Source organism: Mus musculus, chromosome 1, assembly GCF_000001635.26.
Source record: "Mus musculus strain C57BL/6J chromosome 1, GRCm38.p6 C57BL/6J".
Classification (NCBI taxonomy): Eukaryota; Metazoa; Chordata; class Mammalia; order Rodentia; family Muridae; genus Mus; species Mus musculus.
Window position 1 is genome coordinate 134,013,911 of NC_000067.6, and position 17,407 is coordinate 134,031,317.

Here is a 17,407-nt window from a genome sequence, read left to right on the forward strand (position 1 = left end):
TCCCGCCAGGCACTGAGGTCAAAGAGGCAGAGGTGGCCCATGAGTTTCCCCTGTGGAAGCCAGGTGCTGGGACAGAGGGTGGAAAAGTTAATGGCTCTCCCAGACCTTGGCTATTGACTTTTTCTTCTGGCTTCAGACACTCCCCAAACGACTTATCCAGGCCTAGCTGGTTTCTCAGTAGAGCCTGGATGGAAGATGCTAGGATGGAAAGGTGAGCTGTGCCAATAGGCCTCCGGAGCCCCAAGGGTCCCTCTCTGACCTCTTTCTCGTAGGCAGCCTGGCATGGCTCCCATTTCAGCAGGGGACACAGGATAGTTCCTGTGTCGTGGTCTTTCTCCTGCTCAAGGTCAGAGCTGTGGAACATATATATATATATATATATATATATATATATATATATATGTGTGTGTGTGTGTGTGTGTGTGTGTGTGTGTGTGTGTGTGTGCGCGCGTGCACGTGCGCATGTGTTTATGTGTGCATGTGTATATGTGTGCATGTGTGTATGTGTGCATGTATAAATGTGTATATATATCAAGCTCCTCTTATGACATCTAGCCTTTTGCCTTGCTCTTAGGGCCCAGTTTCTTTCACTGTGAGAGCCCAGATCCCTGTACCTATGGTACAATAAGGACTCCTGGTATTGAACCCCTCATTCTGGAAGCAGCCTAATATCCTGGGTCTTCTACCCCTGCCCAGGGACATCAAAATCCCAGAGATACAAGGTAGCCATTCTCAGTCAGCCACATGATTCTTCCCTGCATTTTCTGCTAAGGGAGATTTAGTTTCACTTGACACAGAACTGCAGAGGGCTACTCCTGATCCTTCAGGTCGAGATGGAAGAGGGAGCTGATTAGTGTTTTCTACTTTTCCCCAGCTCCAGTCTTGCAAGCAGACAAAGCCCCTTGATGGATGAAGCCGCCACAATTTCTGAGCACATGCAGGACAACCTTGTCCCTTTGGTTTAAGATGCTCAGTTCTAAGGATTGCTACACCATTATTGACTGCATCCACCACCCAGCCTGCTGGGCTAGATGCCTTCCAGCCCTTGGAGTAAATGCCCTAGCGAGGACCACTCTAGGCAGAGGCAGACTCCTGTCCATTTCATCAAGGTGTGCCCTAACTGTACAATTAAATTTTACCTTACTAAGTAAAACTTAGGTTAATCATGATGTTACATTTTTTTCCTCATTAACTTTGTCTCTTAATGTTCCCTACAAGTTGTAATAGAGGAGATCTGATGGCCTGGTGGCCAATTCTGAACTTATACTGCCCAATGGGGAATATTTATAGTTCTTCCACCAAACCACTGACCTTACATCTTGTTACAGATGACAGTGGCAAATGGCAGCGGTCTTGCTAACACATATGAGTAAGGGTTTGTTAGGCAGTTATCTGGCCTGTTCTCTAATGAGGGCAAAACAGCCTCTGACTATTTATTTATTTATTTTTGGTTTTTCAAGACAGGGTTTCTCTGTGTAGCCCTGGCTGTCCTGGAACTCACTCTGTAGACCAGGCTGGCTTCGAACTCAGAGATCCACCTGCCTCTGCCTCCCAAGTGCTGGGTTTAAAGGTGTGTGCCACCACCGCTGTCCTTAACTACACTCTCAGTAAGAGTCATAGTGGTACTAACAGTCTCACTGGTGGTTGGTTGGTTGGTTGATTTGGTTTTTGTTTTTTCTGAGACAAGGACTCCTGATATATTCCTGGCTTTCCTGGAACTCACTATGTAGACGAGGCTGGCCTCAAATTCACAGAGATCTTCCTTTCTATGCTGGAATTAAAGGCACTTGTGGTGGTTTGAATGAGAATGGTCCGCATAGGGTCATATATCTAAATGTTCCCAGTTGGTGGACTACTTAGGAAGGATTAGGAGGTGTGGCCTGTTAGAGGAGGTGTGTCACTAGGGGTTGGCCTTGAGGTTTCACGTCATGCCCAGTCTTCCTCACTTTCTGCCTGCAACTTGTGTATCAGATGTGAGTCTCGGCTCTGCTCCAGTGCCATGCCTGCCTGCCTGCCACCATGTGACCTGTCATGATGGAAGTGTAAGCAACCCCCAGTTAAATGCTTCCTTTTACAAGCTACTGTGGTTGTGGTGTTTTATCATAGCATTGGACACCCTAGCTAAGACAGGGCACATCACCGTGCCTGGGCAGTCTCATTTCTTTCTGTTACAGATGCTACCTGCTCACACGACCCACTCTAAGGATGCATTCTGTCAGCACATGGTTGTCTTATGATCTGGATCCTTATCATCTATAAAGTTTTATCATGGCCCCCTCTGAGGTACTCGAACTGCTCCCCTTTCTACTTCACCCCCTTTGCTAGCTATGAAGCAGTTAGAGTGATCTGTGCCCCCTCAAAATTCCTAGCAGTAGCAGCTGGGTGACCTCTGCAAAGAGGACTAATGGGTGGTCAGTTATCCCTCTTCTTACCACTCTGGGCATTTCCCCAGGACTCAGAACTAAAACATCAGGACTGAGGGCTTCTTTGCCAGTCACTCACCCCATCTAGCCAGCTCTCAGAAAACCTTGAGGAATGTTCAGATCAGCTTGATTCTTTTCTCAATTGCTTCAAGAGGCTACTTCATGCCCCCTACCTCCCTTCACCACCATTTTTAAATCTGCCCCTCAGGGTCTGGGCCACTAATACAAAAACCTCAGATGTGCTGAGAGGCCATAAACAGGAGCGTTGACTCCACTGACAGGATTTGGGGAGCTCCTGATAAGGCAATAAACATACCAAATTCCTTTAATTTACCACTTAGAATCTAAGCCTTAGAGACTGCAGAAGAGCAGCCCTGCATATGGAATCTTCCATCCCCAAAGGTCCCCAAAGCCTCCTTTCCTGTCCTATAAACCCCTCAGGGCCTCCACACCTCAGTGCTGTCTATACTCCCCCAGAGATTGCTGCAGTGCACTCTTCTGTTTAAAGGACAGTTTGCTTTTTAAAAGTGTGCCCTACCTAATAGAACAAAGAGTTTAGGGATGCTAATTAGGATTTTAGTTCCTGTTCTGCCGCAAAGGGGCTCAAAGGGGGCACTGCGTTATTCTACCCATTTGAACAAGAGAGGAATTTTAAGGAGCAAAGAACCCTTTATCACAGCTCCCATCCTGACTCTGAGCCTTTATGGGAAGTGGGAGGCATCCCCTGAATCAGACCAAGCAAAGTACCATGCAGTGACCAGGACCCAGCTACAACTAAGTTATCACCCAATAGTAAGAGCAAATCAGTGAGCGTTTAGCCCCAGCTTCCAGCTAGTGGCAAACTCCTTCATGCTGCCTACTACCAAGCCCCCAGGTACTCAGGGCTGAGTGCTTCTCAGTGAGAATGCACCAGCCTGGCATGCCCATCAGTGTCCCCAAGACAACGACAAAAGCAAGGCAAATCCAGAGAAGGCCATCCATTGGATTCTGCCCTTGTCCTATACGGGCTTACAGCCTTCATCCTGGGCACTCTCCAATGTGCCTTTGGGTTATACCTAGGCAACAGTGTAGACCCAAGGCACCAGGAATCACCCGCAATGGTGGAAGAACAGATTCACGAGCCCCACCCTATCCTGACTGGGAATCTTGTGGATGAATGCTTGCGGCTCTGTATTTAGACCTCAGACCAGTGCTCGTACAAGGTGTGATCCCCAAGGCTCTCAACTGTATTACACTGACTCTTTTCAGGGACAGTAACTGGGACCCACTGTCTGCCTCTGTCACCTTCATCTTCTGACCTGGAGCCACCATGTGTGAGTGTATCTCCATCCCTATTGGCTAGGTTGGGGTCCAGATTTGCAATGCCTGCCGGGAACCTGGCAGCTAGCCTGATAGTACTGGCTTCTGCAGATAGCCAGGACAGTGTTCTCGGGACAATGTTTTAGACTTGGAGCCCCCAGACACTGATGAAGCTTGCACTGATGGCTACTGTCACCTGCCCAGAGAAGCTCAATCACAGACAGGGAAAATGCTGCCAATGACAACACCCACTGAGACTACACGGTGGGCAAGGAAGTCACTAATGCCATCTTAGACAGAATTCACAAGCTTCCAAGCAGTGCACAGGTCTTCAGGGCTTCTTGGTTTCCACAGCTTTGGAGAGAGAAAAGGCTCTTCATTTACAACCCTCTGACGAGCATCTCTGTTGATGACTACAAGAAGTCTGAGCAGGATGTCTCTGCTCCCAGACCATTGGTTTCCAGATACAGTTGAGCTCTCTTGTATCATCATTCATGGAATACTCTGACTGTGCCTTCCTGGGGATGCCAAGGCCATCAATGGCTTCTGTTATGGAAGCCTCAATAATGAACACCAAACTTATACCAATCTAAATGGTCTCCTTAACCAGATAGAGTCATCCATCCAGCATTGCATCTCTCAGACTTGAGGAAGCCTTAGAGGTCGATCTGACAAAATTCCAGACCAACCTGGTACCCTACTGCCAGCATCCACTTCCCTAGGGCCACATGTACCCCTGTCATTGGTACTAAGAAAACTCACCATATATAGTATAGCTTTTCTATATATTAGAGAGCACCAGTGCCTACTTTGAGCAACCAACCAGATGGCAAAATAGGACAATATAGTAAATATATAGCTTGCTGTCTGTCTGTTGTACTATGGTGATGTGGTTCCCAAAATGTCAATATTTCCATTGTCACTGAAATCAATTGTGGTATCCAGTTTGTAGACTGACGCCCTCTTCAAGATTGGCATTAACCACCAGCCTCCCAAGTACAAGGAAGTAGATACGTGGATCCTTGGGGCTCACTAGCCAGTCAGACTAAGCTACCTGACCAGGAAAACACCCTTTCAAAACAGAAAAGAAAAAAACTGGACAGAACATATCTGATGATTTGAATAGGATTGGCCCGGTAGATTCATCTGTTTACTTGCTTGGCTATAGGGAGTGGCACTATTAGGAGGTGTGGCCTTACTGGAGTAGGTGTGGCCTTATTAGAGTAGGTGTGGCCTTGGAAGAAGTGTGTCATTACATAGGCCAACTTTGAGGTCTCCTATGCTGAAGCTCCACTCAGTGTAGAATTAGAGTCCCCTTCTGCTGCCTTTGGATCAAGATGTAGAACTCCACCACTCTGCCTGCTTGCTGCCTTGCTTCCCACTATAATGATAATGGACTGAACCTCTGAAACTGTAAGCCAGCCTCAATTTTAATTCACAAGTTGCCTTGATTATGTTGTCCTTTCATAGCAATGAATCCCTAACTATGACATGTGAAATGATATCCTAGGTGGCACACTCACCTTCACACACACATGTGTACACACATAAAGAGGGAGAGGGAGATAGGGAAGAGGAGGAAACATGCAAGCTACTGCTCTCCTCCTCAGACTCACCAAGGCAGAGGCTGTGGAGACGAGGCTCAGCATTTCCTATTGTAAGCATATTCCAGGGGGCTCTGACTTGCTCAGATTTAAGAACTGTATGGTTCTGAGTTAAGTGTTGATCTGAAGGGCTTCTAGGATTCAGATTCCAACTACGTCCCCTTGGGATCCACTCAGCCCAGTGCAAGCAGTACAAAACACATATATAGGGGCATCTTCAGTCTCCTGAAGGCCACTGGCCTACTGGGAGAAAAAGGCTGGAAGAGACAACTTCTCCATGGCGGCTGACATGGCTGGCAGTAGTTTCTGCTGGCTGCCCGACAGCTCAGTAAAGGTCCTTCTGAAAGGGTCTATTCAAGGCTGTTTGATGAACAAACACACTACATTTTTCCTTTCCCTGCAAAAGGAGCAATGATGACCAGAGCCAGACAGCTGCAGCTGTGGCCCAAGAAAGGAACCAGGAAAAAGGAGACTGACTGGTCCTCACTTTCTGGGGAGCCAGGCATCTATGGAGGGGCTGGGTAGCAGGTTTAGGAGAGGGGATGTCTACCAGGAAGAAATAAGCTCAAGGCCTGGGAATAGGAAAGCAGATTCTTTCTGCCCCTCAAGCCCTGTTAGAACTCCTGTGCATCCCTGAGCAGCAGGCTGTGCTGAGTGTTTACCAGTGCAGGGCTCTGAGGAACTCTCAGTGAGACAATGTGGACAAGGTCAGCCACTCACTTACAGTCCACCAGTGACATTAATACCAACATCACAACCGAAGTCATAGCCCAGCTAGGGTCTGGTCACTTGAGGGTTAGAGCTGAATCCCCCATACAGTGGAGAAGCAGAGACTTGAATTTGAATCTGATTCAGATCTGTCAGATGCAAGCCTCTTGGAGAATGATGTAGTCCTGTTCCCTGCCTCAAAGACTTGTTAGCATCTGAGTAACCTTCAAGAACAGTGAAAGATTTGACTTCAATTTTCTTTGGTTGGTTTGAGATAGGTTCTCACTATGCATCTCTGGATGTCTTGGAACTGTAGATCAGGCTGGTCTTGAACTCACAGAGATCTGCCTGCCTCTGCTCCCAATAGCTGGGAGTAAAGGCATGTACTGCCACACCTAGCCTTTGGCTTCTACTGTCACCAATAGTTGATCTTTCCTTTTTCAGTTCCCTTGATGGCCAGGAATTAACCTGGTCCCTGAAGTACCTTATGGACTGTGTTGAATTTGAGACTCGGGATGTACCACTGAACACTGTCAGCTCTCATACTCCAAGAAACCATTCACACTAGCATGTGACTGTGTAACCTGAATGTTCTTTCCCAGCCTCAGTTTCCCTGTCTGAGAAATAAGGATGGCAACAATTTTACAGTACTCTTTCACCTTTTGAATCTAATGAAGGAGTTCACACCTCCTACCTAATTTTCCTCCCAGTATACTCAGTGATAAAATGGTAGAAATAGCTCTGGGCCTGCGCTTTCTTAATTGTGTCCCCCACAAAAAGATGCGGAAGTCCTTGAGTTTACTTGGAAACTGGATCTTCTCAGATGGAATCAAGTTAAACTGAAGCCAAGAGATACCAAAGAGTGCCAGGAGCCCCTCCAAGCTAGGAGGAAGCAAGGCAAGGCTCTCCCTGGAGCCTTACAGCCAACCTCCCTATTAGTAACTTGATTTCAGACATCTGCCTTCTAGACCTGAGTAAACTCCATCCCTGTTGTTTAGTTTCTCTGTTTATATTCATTTGTTTGGAAAGCCTTAGGCAACTTCCACCACCTCTCCCAAGCCGGAGCCCAGCCCTTGCCCTTCCTACAGCTGGAAAGCAATACTTTCCATGTGAACCCAGCTTTACCCTTTACAAGGCAGAGACAAAAATCCAAGTTTCCCCTCTGTGCTCACAACAACCCTGATGGTCTTGTTGACTCCACTTTAGAAAGATGTGGAAACTAGCAACCAGGGGTCAACTACCCTGTGGTCACATGCAAACAAGCAGAAATGGCAAGACTGAACACAAGCATTCTTCTTATTTATTTTGAGACAGGTACTGGCTGTAGCTCTCAGCCTGGCCTTGAACATGTTAGCCTCCATCCCTGCCTCCCACGTGCTCTGATTGCCGATGTGTGCCACTGTGTCTGGCTCCCATATGCTCCTTAAGTCAGGTTGCTCTTCTTTAAATGTTTTGATTGGGAGGTTATACACACGCTTACGGTGGTAGGATGAACGGATACAAACAGTGCAAGGAAAGTATCCGACCTCCTGGAGCCTCCATCGAGGGGGAAGACTAGTACTTGGCCTGTCTCCCAGATGCCCCTGCCAATCACTCTGCCTGTCCTTTCCAAGGTAACAGATATTCTTCACCTGGCCGGTGCCTTTCACCAAACCCCATTCTGACACATGTGGCTTTAGGAACAGCAGGAGGTGGCAGAAAAGGGCCAAAGCCTGTGTGGGTGCTGGAAGTAGGGAATAGGGGGTATCTCAGGCTTGGGTTAACCTTGAAGTCTTCCCAATCCTTTTCTTTGGAGAAAACCAAGGCAAAGCAAAGCTGCCAACTCCTCATCACATTTTTAGAGGCATAAAATCCAGGAGTGGCTGCCACTTGTTTGAAGCCATCAAACCAAAGGATTTTAACAAGAAGGGAGGGTGGGAGGACAGGTTGCAAGGATGCTGTCATGATGGTTAAAGCCACAAACCAGTGACTATCAAGTCACCTCGGTCAGTCTGTTGGCCACCGCACCTTCCCTCCTCCCTCCTATCAGGATGGCTCCTCTTTCCTGGCTGGAGTTAGCTAGATCCACTCCAAGATTAGAAATTCCACCAAGTCTTCCCCAGAGGCAAGAGCGAACCTCAACGCTTCTAGTTCTCCCCACTGAGTTGGCCTCCCTTCTCTCCTCGGATGTCTGGGATCCTGACTTTCCTATGGCAGGACAGAGGAGGAAGGAGGAAGAGGATCGGGCTGTCAGACAGTGGCAGCCAGGAACTTGAGTGGCCTTTCTGGTGATGTGTGCTTAACTCCCTGAGTCTTAGATCCTGCCTTCTGAAGCCAGGGCAAAGCTTAGGCCGCTCCTTCCTCTCCTTCACCTCAGGGGATGGCTGGGTAACACCACGGATGCAGGTGTGAGACTGTCACTCAGACTCCCAGACGAGAAGAGAGAACCTCTCAGGTCTTCCTGAAGAGGCCAGCCTCTGGATTCCCCTCACCCCAACACACACACACACACACACACACACACACACACACACACACACATACACACACACACACACACACACACACATACACACACACACACACACATACACACACACACACACACACACACACCACACACACACATACACACACACACACACACACACACACACACACATACACACACACACACACATACACACACACACACACACATACACACACACACACACACACACACACCACACACACACACACACACACACACACACACACACACACACACACACACGGCTGCTCAAAGGGGAGGCTCCAAGCAGCAACTTCTGCAGATGAAGCCCAAGGATGCTGAAAGGATGACAGGGACTCTGGGGACACAGTTGCTCAGCCGCCAGATTAGCTGCATCAGTGATGCTCTGCCTGGTGTCAGATCTGTTAAAGAAAAAAAAAAGTAGAATTCTCACGTCAAAGGAGGTAAGAGATAGTTTGTTCTGGAGCCAAATGAGTGACCATAGCTCCAGAGCACAGTCTTGGGTTACCTCACATTTCACGTTCCAATGAGTTACCAATGTCAGGAAACTTTTCTAGAGACATTGCAAAGTCATCAGCCAGGACCCTTTTCAAATACATTGGTGACAGTGTCTGATAGGCAGGTTACAGCAAAGCAGGGGAAACCTCTGGCATCCAGCTGCTCTCTGATGACACTTTAGCATTAGAACTGGTAGATGACAGCAGTGTGCAAAATGTAAAAGGGTTCACCTGACAATCTCAAATATGTTAGATCAAGCACGGAGGAAGAAAAAGAATGGCCAAAAAGAGAGAGAAAGATAGCCCGACATAGATTATAGTCAGTCTTTGGGCCTGCAACATTCCAGCCTCCGGGCAGTCTTAAGGCTCTAATGGTTGATGGACCTCGCAGAAGGTCAGTGCAAGGTGAAGCTTGGCTTCTCTCCAGGAGGCCCTGGGGGAATCTGACGAGGGGAAGCTGAGAACTGAGTGCCAAGAAGACGGTCTGCATGACCAGGAGCTGCAAGTCCACTCTGCCCCTTGGTTCTGGTTCTGTCACTATGAATAGAAAGCCCTCCCTCGTCTCATTCTGATTGGTCGTTTAGATTATTCTTAATGTAATCACTGTACATGCTAAGCCTTTTTCTGCTTCTGAAGATAACAATAACAACAATTGTTAATTTGCTGAACAGGTCTGTCCCATACTCTGAGGACTGAAGAAGTATGGATTCCTCAGAGAGTAAACAAAATTACCAATGACCCAGCAATTCCACTCCAAGGGTAAATATACCACAAAGAATTGGAAACAGAGACCTAAACCAATACCTGTTCATATACATGTGTGACACACAACTCAAAAGAGCCAAAAGGTGGAAGCAACCAGAATGCCCACTCACAGGTAAATGGTGCACAGTAGAATATTATTCAACCACAAACAGAAAGGAATGGGCCTGAGAGATGGCTCAGCAGGTAAGCTACTGTTTGCTCTTTCAGGTAAGACAAGTTTGGTCGCAAGAATCCACATCAGGTGGATCACAGCCTCCTGTAACCAGCTCCAGGGAGTCCCACAACCTTGCTGGGCACCTCTCTCTCTCTCTCTCTCCCTCACTCCCTCTCTCTCTCTCTCTCTCTCTCTCTCTCTCTCTCTCTCTCTCTGTGTGTGTGTGTGTGTGTGTCTGTCTGTCTGTCTGACACACACACTTAAAATAAAGATACATTTTTTTCTAATTAAAAGGAAAAGAAATAGCCAGTCAAGATCTGGATCTGTAATCTGTAATCCCAACACTTAGGAGGCTGAGGCAGGAGAATTGCTGAGTTTTAGTCCAGGCTAGGCTACAGAGTGAGACCTTGTCTCAATAAACAAGCAAACAAATGGAAAGGTGAAAAGGCAGACCCTGTGAATTGGAGACCTTAAAGACAACACGCTAAATGAAAGAAGCCGGACACTGTGTGCTACTTATATTTAAAACATCCAGGATTGGCAAATTCATAGAAACAAAACAGATTAGTGGTTGCTAAGCAATAAGAGGGGGAGAGAAATGGGAGGGACTGTTAGTTGGGTACAGTGTGTTCTCTGAGGTGACAAAAATCTTAAAATCAGAGAAAGATGGTAGCTGCACCATGTTGTTAATGTACCCAAGGCCACCAAATTGTGCACTTTAAAAGGCTAATTGTATAAGTGTGAATTTCACCTCAATAAGTGTGCATACAGATCTTTGCAAAACACAGCCCTTGGTGAGCATGGCTGCCAGCTAGCCCGTACCTTTACTATGAGAGGGTTGAAGCAGCTTCCGTAACGTTGCCGAGAAAGCATATTGCAGCCATGTTCCACTACATATGGTTGAATTTATCCTCCTGGGCCAATGTTGTTGCCAGACCGCCCAGGCATATGTTAGCCATGCATACACTGATGTGCCCACAGGCTGTGGGGCTTGGGAGCACAGTCTCCTCATGGAGCAGCCCCTCTACTGTGAGCAAATATGCCTGAGAGATCCAAATGTGCCTGTGTCAAGTAGCCTGGACTGATCAGTAAACACGGAGTTCCTGTTCGCCCTGAGCTTCTCCTACCTCCTTCTTCATAGGCATTGCTTCAGGCTCAAACATGGAGAAAGTAAGACCAGGCTTCAGAGGCAACAGGGAAAAAGTTTAAAAAGCAGCCAGCAGGAGTGGGAGGCTTCGGGGACAGTGGCCGAAATGTAGTGTGTAGGCAAGAGATGCTTTTAGCTAAACAGTGTACCAGTGTTTCCCTGGTATCTCCTCCCACATGTAAATGGTACTGCTGTCCTTCAGGTGGTCTCTGGAGAGGAAACAACAGGAGAGGAGCCAGAGCCTGGGAGGGACATGTGTGCATCCTAGAGAAAGGGGGTATTGGATGGTTGCTGTTCTCCGCATTTGGGAACTGGTACCCAGGCTTCTTCCACTAAGTGCCTTGAGCTTCTTTAAAGATCCCAGATGGCCCAAGTAAACAAAACACTATGGTCTACTCTTGAGGACATCCGGAAATTGTAGTTAATTTTTCCTGATGACCAAGGAGCAGAGGCTACCAGCCCTCCTCGTCCATCCCTGCCCTCGAGGTGCAGGAGTATGGCAGGTTCCTGGCCACTGGCTTGCTTTGATACAACTGCGGCCACAGGCGTTCTCGTTCCTGAACACAGATGATGGAAATCAAATTGTTATTGAACTTGGGGGGCGGGAGCACAACCTGTGCTGTGAGTCTGCACTTGCTATCCATCCTCAGTAAGCCAATAAAAAGTGGCAAATGAGTAGCAGAAAGCAGAAAAAAAGGAGATTTACTCAGTGTGGCCGTATTGAGGAGAGGGTCAATGGGATCCAGCAACCCTCACCCAGGTCCTAGAATAAGATCAAAGCTTAAGTAGAGGATCAAGGACATTGAAGCTGTCCTGGTCAAGGTGCGATCAAGGCTGACATTGACCCCTCATTGTCTGGGATTCACCCCATAATGTGGTCTGACAAACTGTCTCTTCCTGGAGACAGGTTTCCTCTCTGGCTGGTGACTTTTCCTTATCCCAGCATGAGATGCCTGGGGAAATTCCCACTCCTTTGGGGTCCATTGTTGCAATAGTCTGCCCGTCAAGTATCTCTTTAGAATATCTTAGTATCTGCCAGACTTGTTACAAGACAACCTCCCGGGATTACAAAGATAAGAGAGGAAGTGAGTTTGTGCTGTGGGTTCCTGGTCCCTTGGTCGGCACTACCACACAGACTGTCAGAGCCCTGCTGGCAGCACCAAGTCTTCCTCTACCTGGATGCCCACAGGATGTGGTGATGTAAGGGTTCCCTCGTGTCTCCTTGCATTTCCCCAGGCCTGAAGAGAAACTGCCATGACTAACACACAACCACCCCTCCACTGCCATTGCCTCTGTAACCTTTCTGAAGGGAACAAAGATTCTCCAAAAAAGGGCTATAGGAGGAAAAGAGCGCCTGCTGTGCTCAAAGGAGGACTTGAGTTTAAATTCCCAACACCCATGTAAAAAGGCCAAACATGGCTGCCTGGGCCTGTAACTCCAGCACTAGTGAGCAGAGACAGGCAGATTCCTGGAGCTCACTGGCCAGCAAGCCTAGCAGAGGAAGATGAGCCTCTGGTTCATAGAGAGACTCAGAATAAGGTGGAAGTGATAGAGCAGGACCAGCCTCCTCCTCTGGCCTCTGAGAGTGCTCAGGCACAGCCTCATGCCCACACATACATCACAGATTAATTACATCACAGTGTCAACCTAATTAAAAGAAGCATGGTGCCTCTCCCTTTGGCTAGCAGACTATTAAACCAATGCACCATGAGAAATGGGAAGAATGGGGTTCTGACAGCCTGTGGTGGTGGCAACGGCATGGATTCTTTCCACTTCTAGCTTTTTTAGTGTGTGTGTGTGTGTGTGTGTGTGTGTGTGTGTGTGTGATATGACTCTACTCCTGGGTTCAGGAAAGCCTGCGCTCTCGGGAGCCGTAAGGAAAAGGGAGCACTCACAGTTGCTTTGAGCTGGCAGAACAGGCAGAAGCCTGTTGATGTCTCCAGAAGGAGACTTCACACAGCTCTGACAACTTGTGAGACTGTCTTGTAGGAGAGCGAGACGATGATGCGTCAGTTCTGAGCAGGAATGCTTCTTAACCAAGTGGAGGGTTGTGGGAGCTGGACTCGGAGGAAGGAAAGGGCAGGGGATGCAAGTACCTCAGTGGTCAAGTGACTCCTCCAACAGCGAGGGGTGGAGCCTCACTGCGCCTGAGCATGTCTCATGGAGTTTCAGTGTGCTTATAGCGTTTTCTAACAGGCAATCCCAAACAGGCAGAGCTGAGCCCTCTGCACATGCGTGGCTCATCATAGGTCCTTGTGGTTACAGTGCCTTTTCAACTACTGATGAGACCAGAAATTCAACAGCAAGAGAAACTGGATGGAGAAAGACCGGAAGTGCCTGGGAGAACCTGAGGAAAATCTCAGGCCTTCCCAGAGGCGAGTCAGGGACAGCAATAGCTCCTGGCAGGCAGTGTGCTCAAAGGACCCTGAGTCTCACTTCAACTTTCTTCATTCATTCATTCATTCATTCATTCATTCATTTATTGTCAGTCTCTACTCTGTGCTGGATGTTGGGCTTGTATTTAAGCCCTAGTTAAATCTTAAACTTCCATTTATGGTCTGTGCTACACAGGTAGCTGTGTCTGGGCTAGAGAGATGGCTCAGCAGTTGAGAGCACCAGCTGAGCGGGGCGTGGTGGCGCACGCCTTTAATCCCACCACTTGGGAGGCAGAGGCAGGTGAATTTCTGAGTTTGAGGCTAGCCTGGTCTACAGAATGAGTTCCAGGACAGCCAGGGCTACACAGAGAAACCCTGTCTTGAAAACAACAACAACAACAACAACAAAAAAAAAACCACAAGAGCACCAGCTGCTCTTGCAGAGGTCCAGATTTCGATTCCCAGCACCCACATCACAACTACAACCATCTGTAACTCCAGGTCCAGGGGATTCAACACTCTCTTCTGGCCTCCAGAGGTACTGCATGCATGTGACATAAAGGCATTTACGTAGGCAAAATATGTCCACACATGAAATAACATGAAAAAATAAATAAATAGCAGTTGTGTTGCAAGGCTTTATAAATCATCAAATGAAATTATGTGTAGAGGATATAGCCTGGGACTTTTAAAGTATCTAATTCAGGCTGGAGAATGGCTTAGTGGGAAAGAACACTTGCTACCAAGTGTGACGACCCAAGTTCGATTTCCAGGACACACATGGTGGAAAAATAGAGTCAATTTCTGCAACTTGTCCTCTGACCTTCACACGTGGAACATGGCACACACACACTAAATAAACACAATTCTTTAAATCCCCGTCTTCCCTGTTGCCATTCCCAAGAGAGGTCATTCGGCACGGTCAAGTTCTCTCTTGAAGCAGTTGATGCAGAGGGAGCTGGAGAATGGAAGCAACGTATCAGGAGAGAGGGTGGGGCCAAAGGAAACATAAGAGACCAGACAGAAATGTCTCAGGGTGGTGAAGTTTGCCGCTAGCGACTGTCAGGGGCGTGGGAGAAAGCAAGTTCTCCCACAAGGATACATTTCCCAAAGTGGTTGACGATCTAAGAGGTGGGAGGTGGGCGAGGGAGCGAATCTATCTGCATCTTGATCGAAAATCAAAACAATTTCTATTCTTGCAAATTCCCTTAGAAATGTAGCCTCTTGGGGACTGGGAATGGAATGTATTTCTTCTCAAAGCTTACCAGGCAGCCTGGCTCCTGGCCATCTGGCAGGGCTCCCATCAGGAAAGTTATGGAAGCAACGATGGCCATCATGATGCTGCAGTAGCGGACATGAGGAGCTGGCTTGTGGCTTCAGCTCTCCTTTCCCCACAGCTCCCAGTCATCTTGAGTTGGGATAGGGCAGCATGTGAGAGCTGTCCAGCTGAGGTGCACACCCTAAAGCTATGCTGCTCAACTCTGGGGCTCCTAGGGGCTTACAGACCCCCAGAGAAGCATAGCGTGTCTGATTTTATTCAAGAAGATTTTTGTTAAGGAAGTGTTGGATCCTACTGAAATAAACATGAGTGTTCTGCGAGGCAGGCTCTTTTAACATCAAGTGTGAGATCTGGACTTGAGGGGCTGCTTTGGGCTGTGCCCCTCAATCAGGTGTGTGGCCATTCTCCGTCCCTTTCCAGCTGCTTAAATGACCCTTCCTTTTTAGAGTTGAGTGTTAAGTGAAGATTTTGAGGTCATTGTGCCCATTCCAAATGAGACTCTATATCCGGTCACTTGTTGACTATATGTAGAGACCAGTAGAAGACCCTCTGCAGTTTCAGTGAGCAGAGTGGGCCTGGGTGTGGGTCTTTCCCAGAGCTGGTGCAATGGTTCCAGTATACACCCGGGGCAGTTCCCTCTACCATGGAGCTCTGTGTGTAGAGCCTGGAGCCTTTGGTTTGACTGAATCTCCAGTTCTGTTATTCTTCCTCCCTACCCTTAGAAGACAGATATATGATCTATGTTGCTTTTCCCATACCACCACTAACACACTGACTAAAACCAGTTCCTTCCCAGTCTCTCCATAGGTTAAGACAGAGTCCTCCATCTACTCGATGTCAGAACACACAAGGTAGACATTTTCCAAGCCCCTAACATATACAGAGGCTGTGTGTGACAATTATTTCCCAGTGATGGGAATTAAACCCAGGCCTGTGCATGCCAGGCAGGCCTCCTACCACTGAGCTACATCCTGCCTCACTCAAAACTCCATTTCTTTCCAAGACACTGGCATTGCCTTCATGGATTCTTATTTAAAGGGAGGTTTCATTGGTTAGTTAGTTGGTTGGTTAGTTAATTAGTTAGTTGTTCAACTGTTGCTGAAGCTTTTCACTACAGGTTCCAACAGAGAAACTAGGCAAGAGAAGGAATGAGAGTTACTGAGAGTCATTCTTTCTGGTCTTTATTGAGCCTAATGCAGCTAACTCCCCATCCTCAGACCTTTAGATGCACCTGGGGTAACCGTTACTGGTTAACAAGAAACAAAAGATACTTGAGTCTTCAGAATCTCACATGAGTACAACTAGCCTCCAAAGGCCCAGCCTAGTAACCAGCCAGCCTGTCCCTTTCTCCTGAAGCCTCCACAGACTCCAAATACAGCACCGCTCTCTGGAGGGCAAGTGTTCAAAGCATGAGCTATGAGAACATTTCATTTTCAAACCATAGCACCACCCAGCAGCTCACGGGGTTAAGGTCATTTTTTGTCCCTCCTTGTGCTGGAGCCTTGCCAACTTGACTCAAGCTAGGATCATCTGAGAGGAGCGAACCTCAACTCAGAAAATGCCTCCATCAGATCGGCCTCTAGGTAAGTCTAGGATGATTGATGTGGGAGAGGCCAGCCCTCTGTTGATGTGGCCACCCCTGGACAGGTGCTCCTGTGGTTATGAGGAAGGAAGCCAATAGGCAGCGTTCTTTCCTGGCCTCTGCTTCATTTTCTGCCTCCAGGTCCATGCCTTTGAGTTCCTGCACATCTGTACAACTAAGGTATAGTAGTACCTGTCTTATGGTTGTACTGAGAACCTCAAAGTGGTATCTGGGCTAAAGGCTGCTCTCCATGCCTGCTCTCACCTGCAGTGATCTCTGTGCTTGGTAACATCCTATAGACTTCTTTGCCATATGGTTCCCTTTGGCATTAGTTCTTAGCTTGTGTGAAGAGCAAAGGTGACTGCCATGTACTGAATCACTAAATGGCAGGCCAGCCAGACTTCAGGTTCAAGGTTACCACTCTGCCTTCTTTCTTACTGAGACCTCGTTCCTTGAACAGTCCCCTTTCCTATACTTAATACAGGTTCTAGAAGGTTCTCCCTCTGCAGTTCTTCTTGTTATCGCCATGCTAATTGCATGTAACATGCAGTGAATGTACTGTGAAAATATTAGGTCAAAGAGCAAAGCCATCATATTAGGGACAGAATACATGCACACACACACATGCACACACACACACTGATACTCCCACTAAAAGGTTTTTAAAGGGTGTAAGGGATTTATTGAATTGACTTACACAATAGAGGTCTGGGCCACACACTGTTTCAGACAATCCTGGGATACATAGTGGGGCTCTGTGGCAATAAAATAGAATAACAAGTAGAGATGTGCACAAAGAGACTAGAGTTAACTGTGGGAAACCAGTATTGCTATGTGCATACTGGAAAAATAGAACTGAGAAATTCCCCCTATTCTGAAAGCTCAGCTATTCTGATGCTGAAAGCCTGGAAGCTCCCTGGAGAGCTGCTGATACTGAGGCTGGAGTCAGAGTCGAATGTCACTGGAGGCTCTTACCACCACCATCAGTACCATCATCATCACCACCACAATCATCAGCATCACTGCCATTACCATCATCACCACCACCATCACCACCACCATCACCATCATCACCATCAA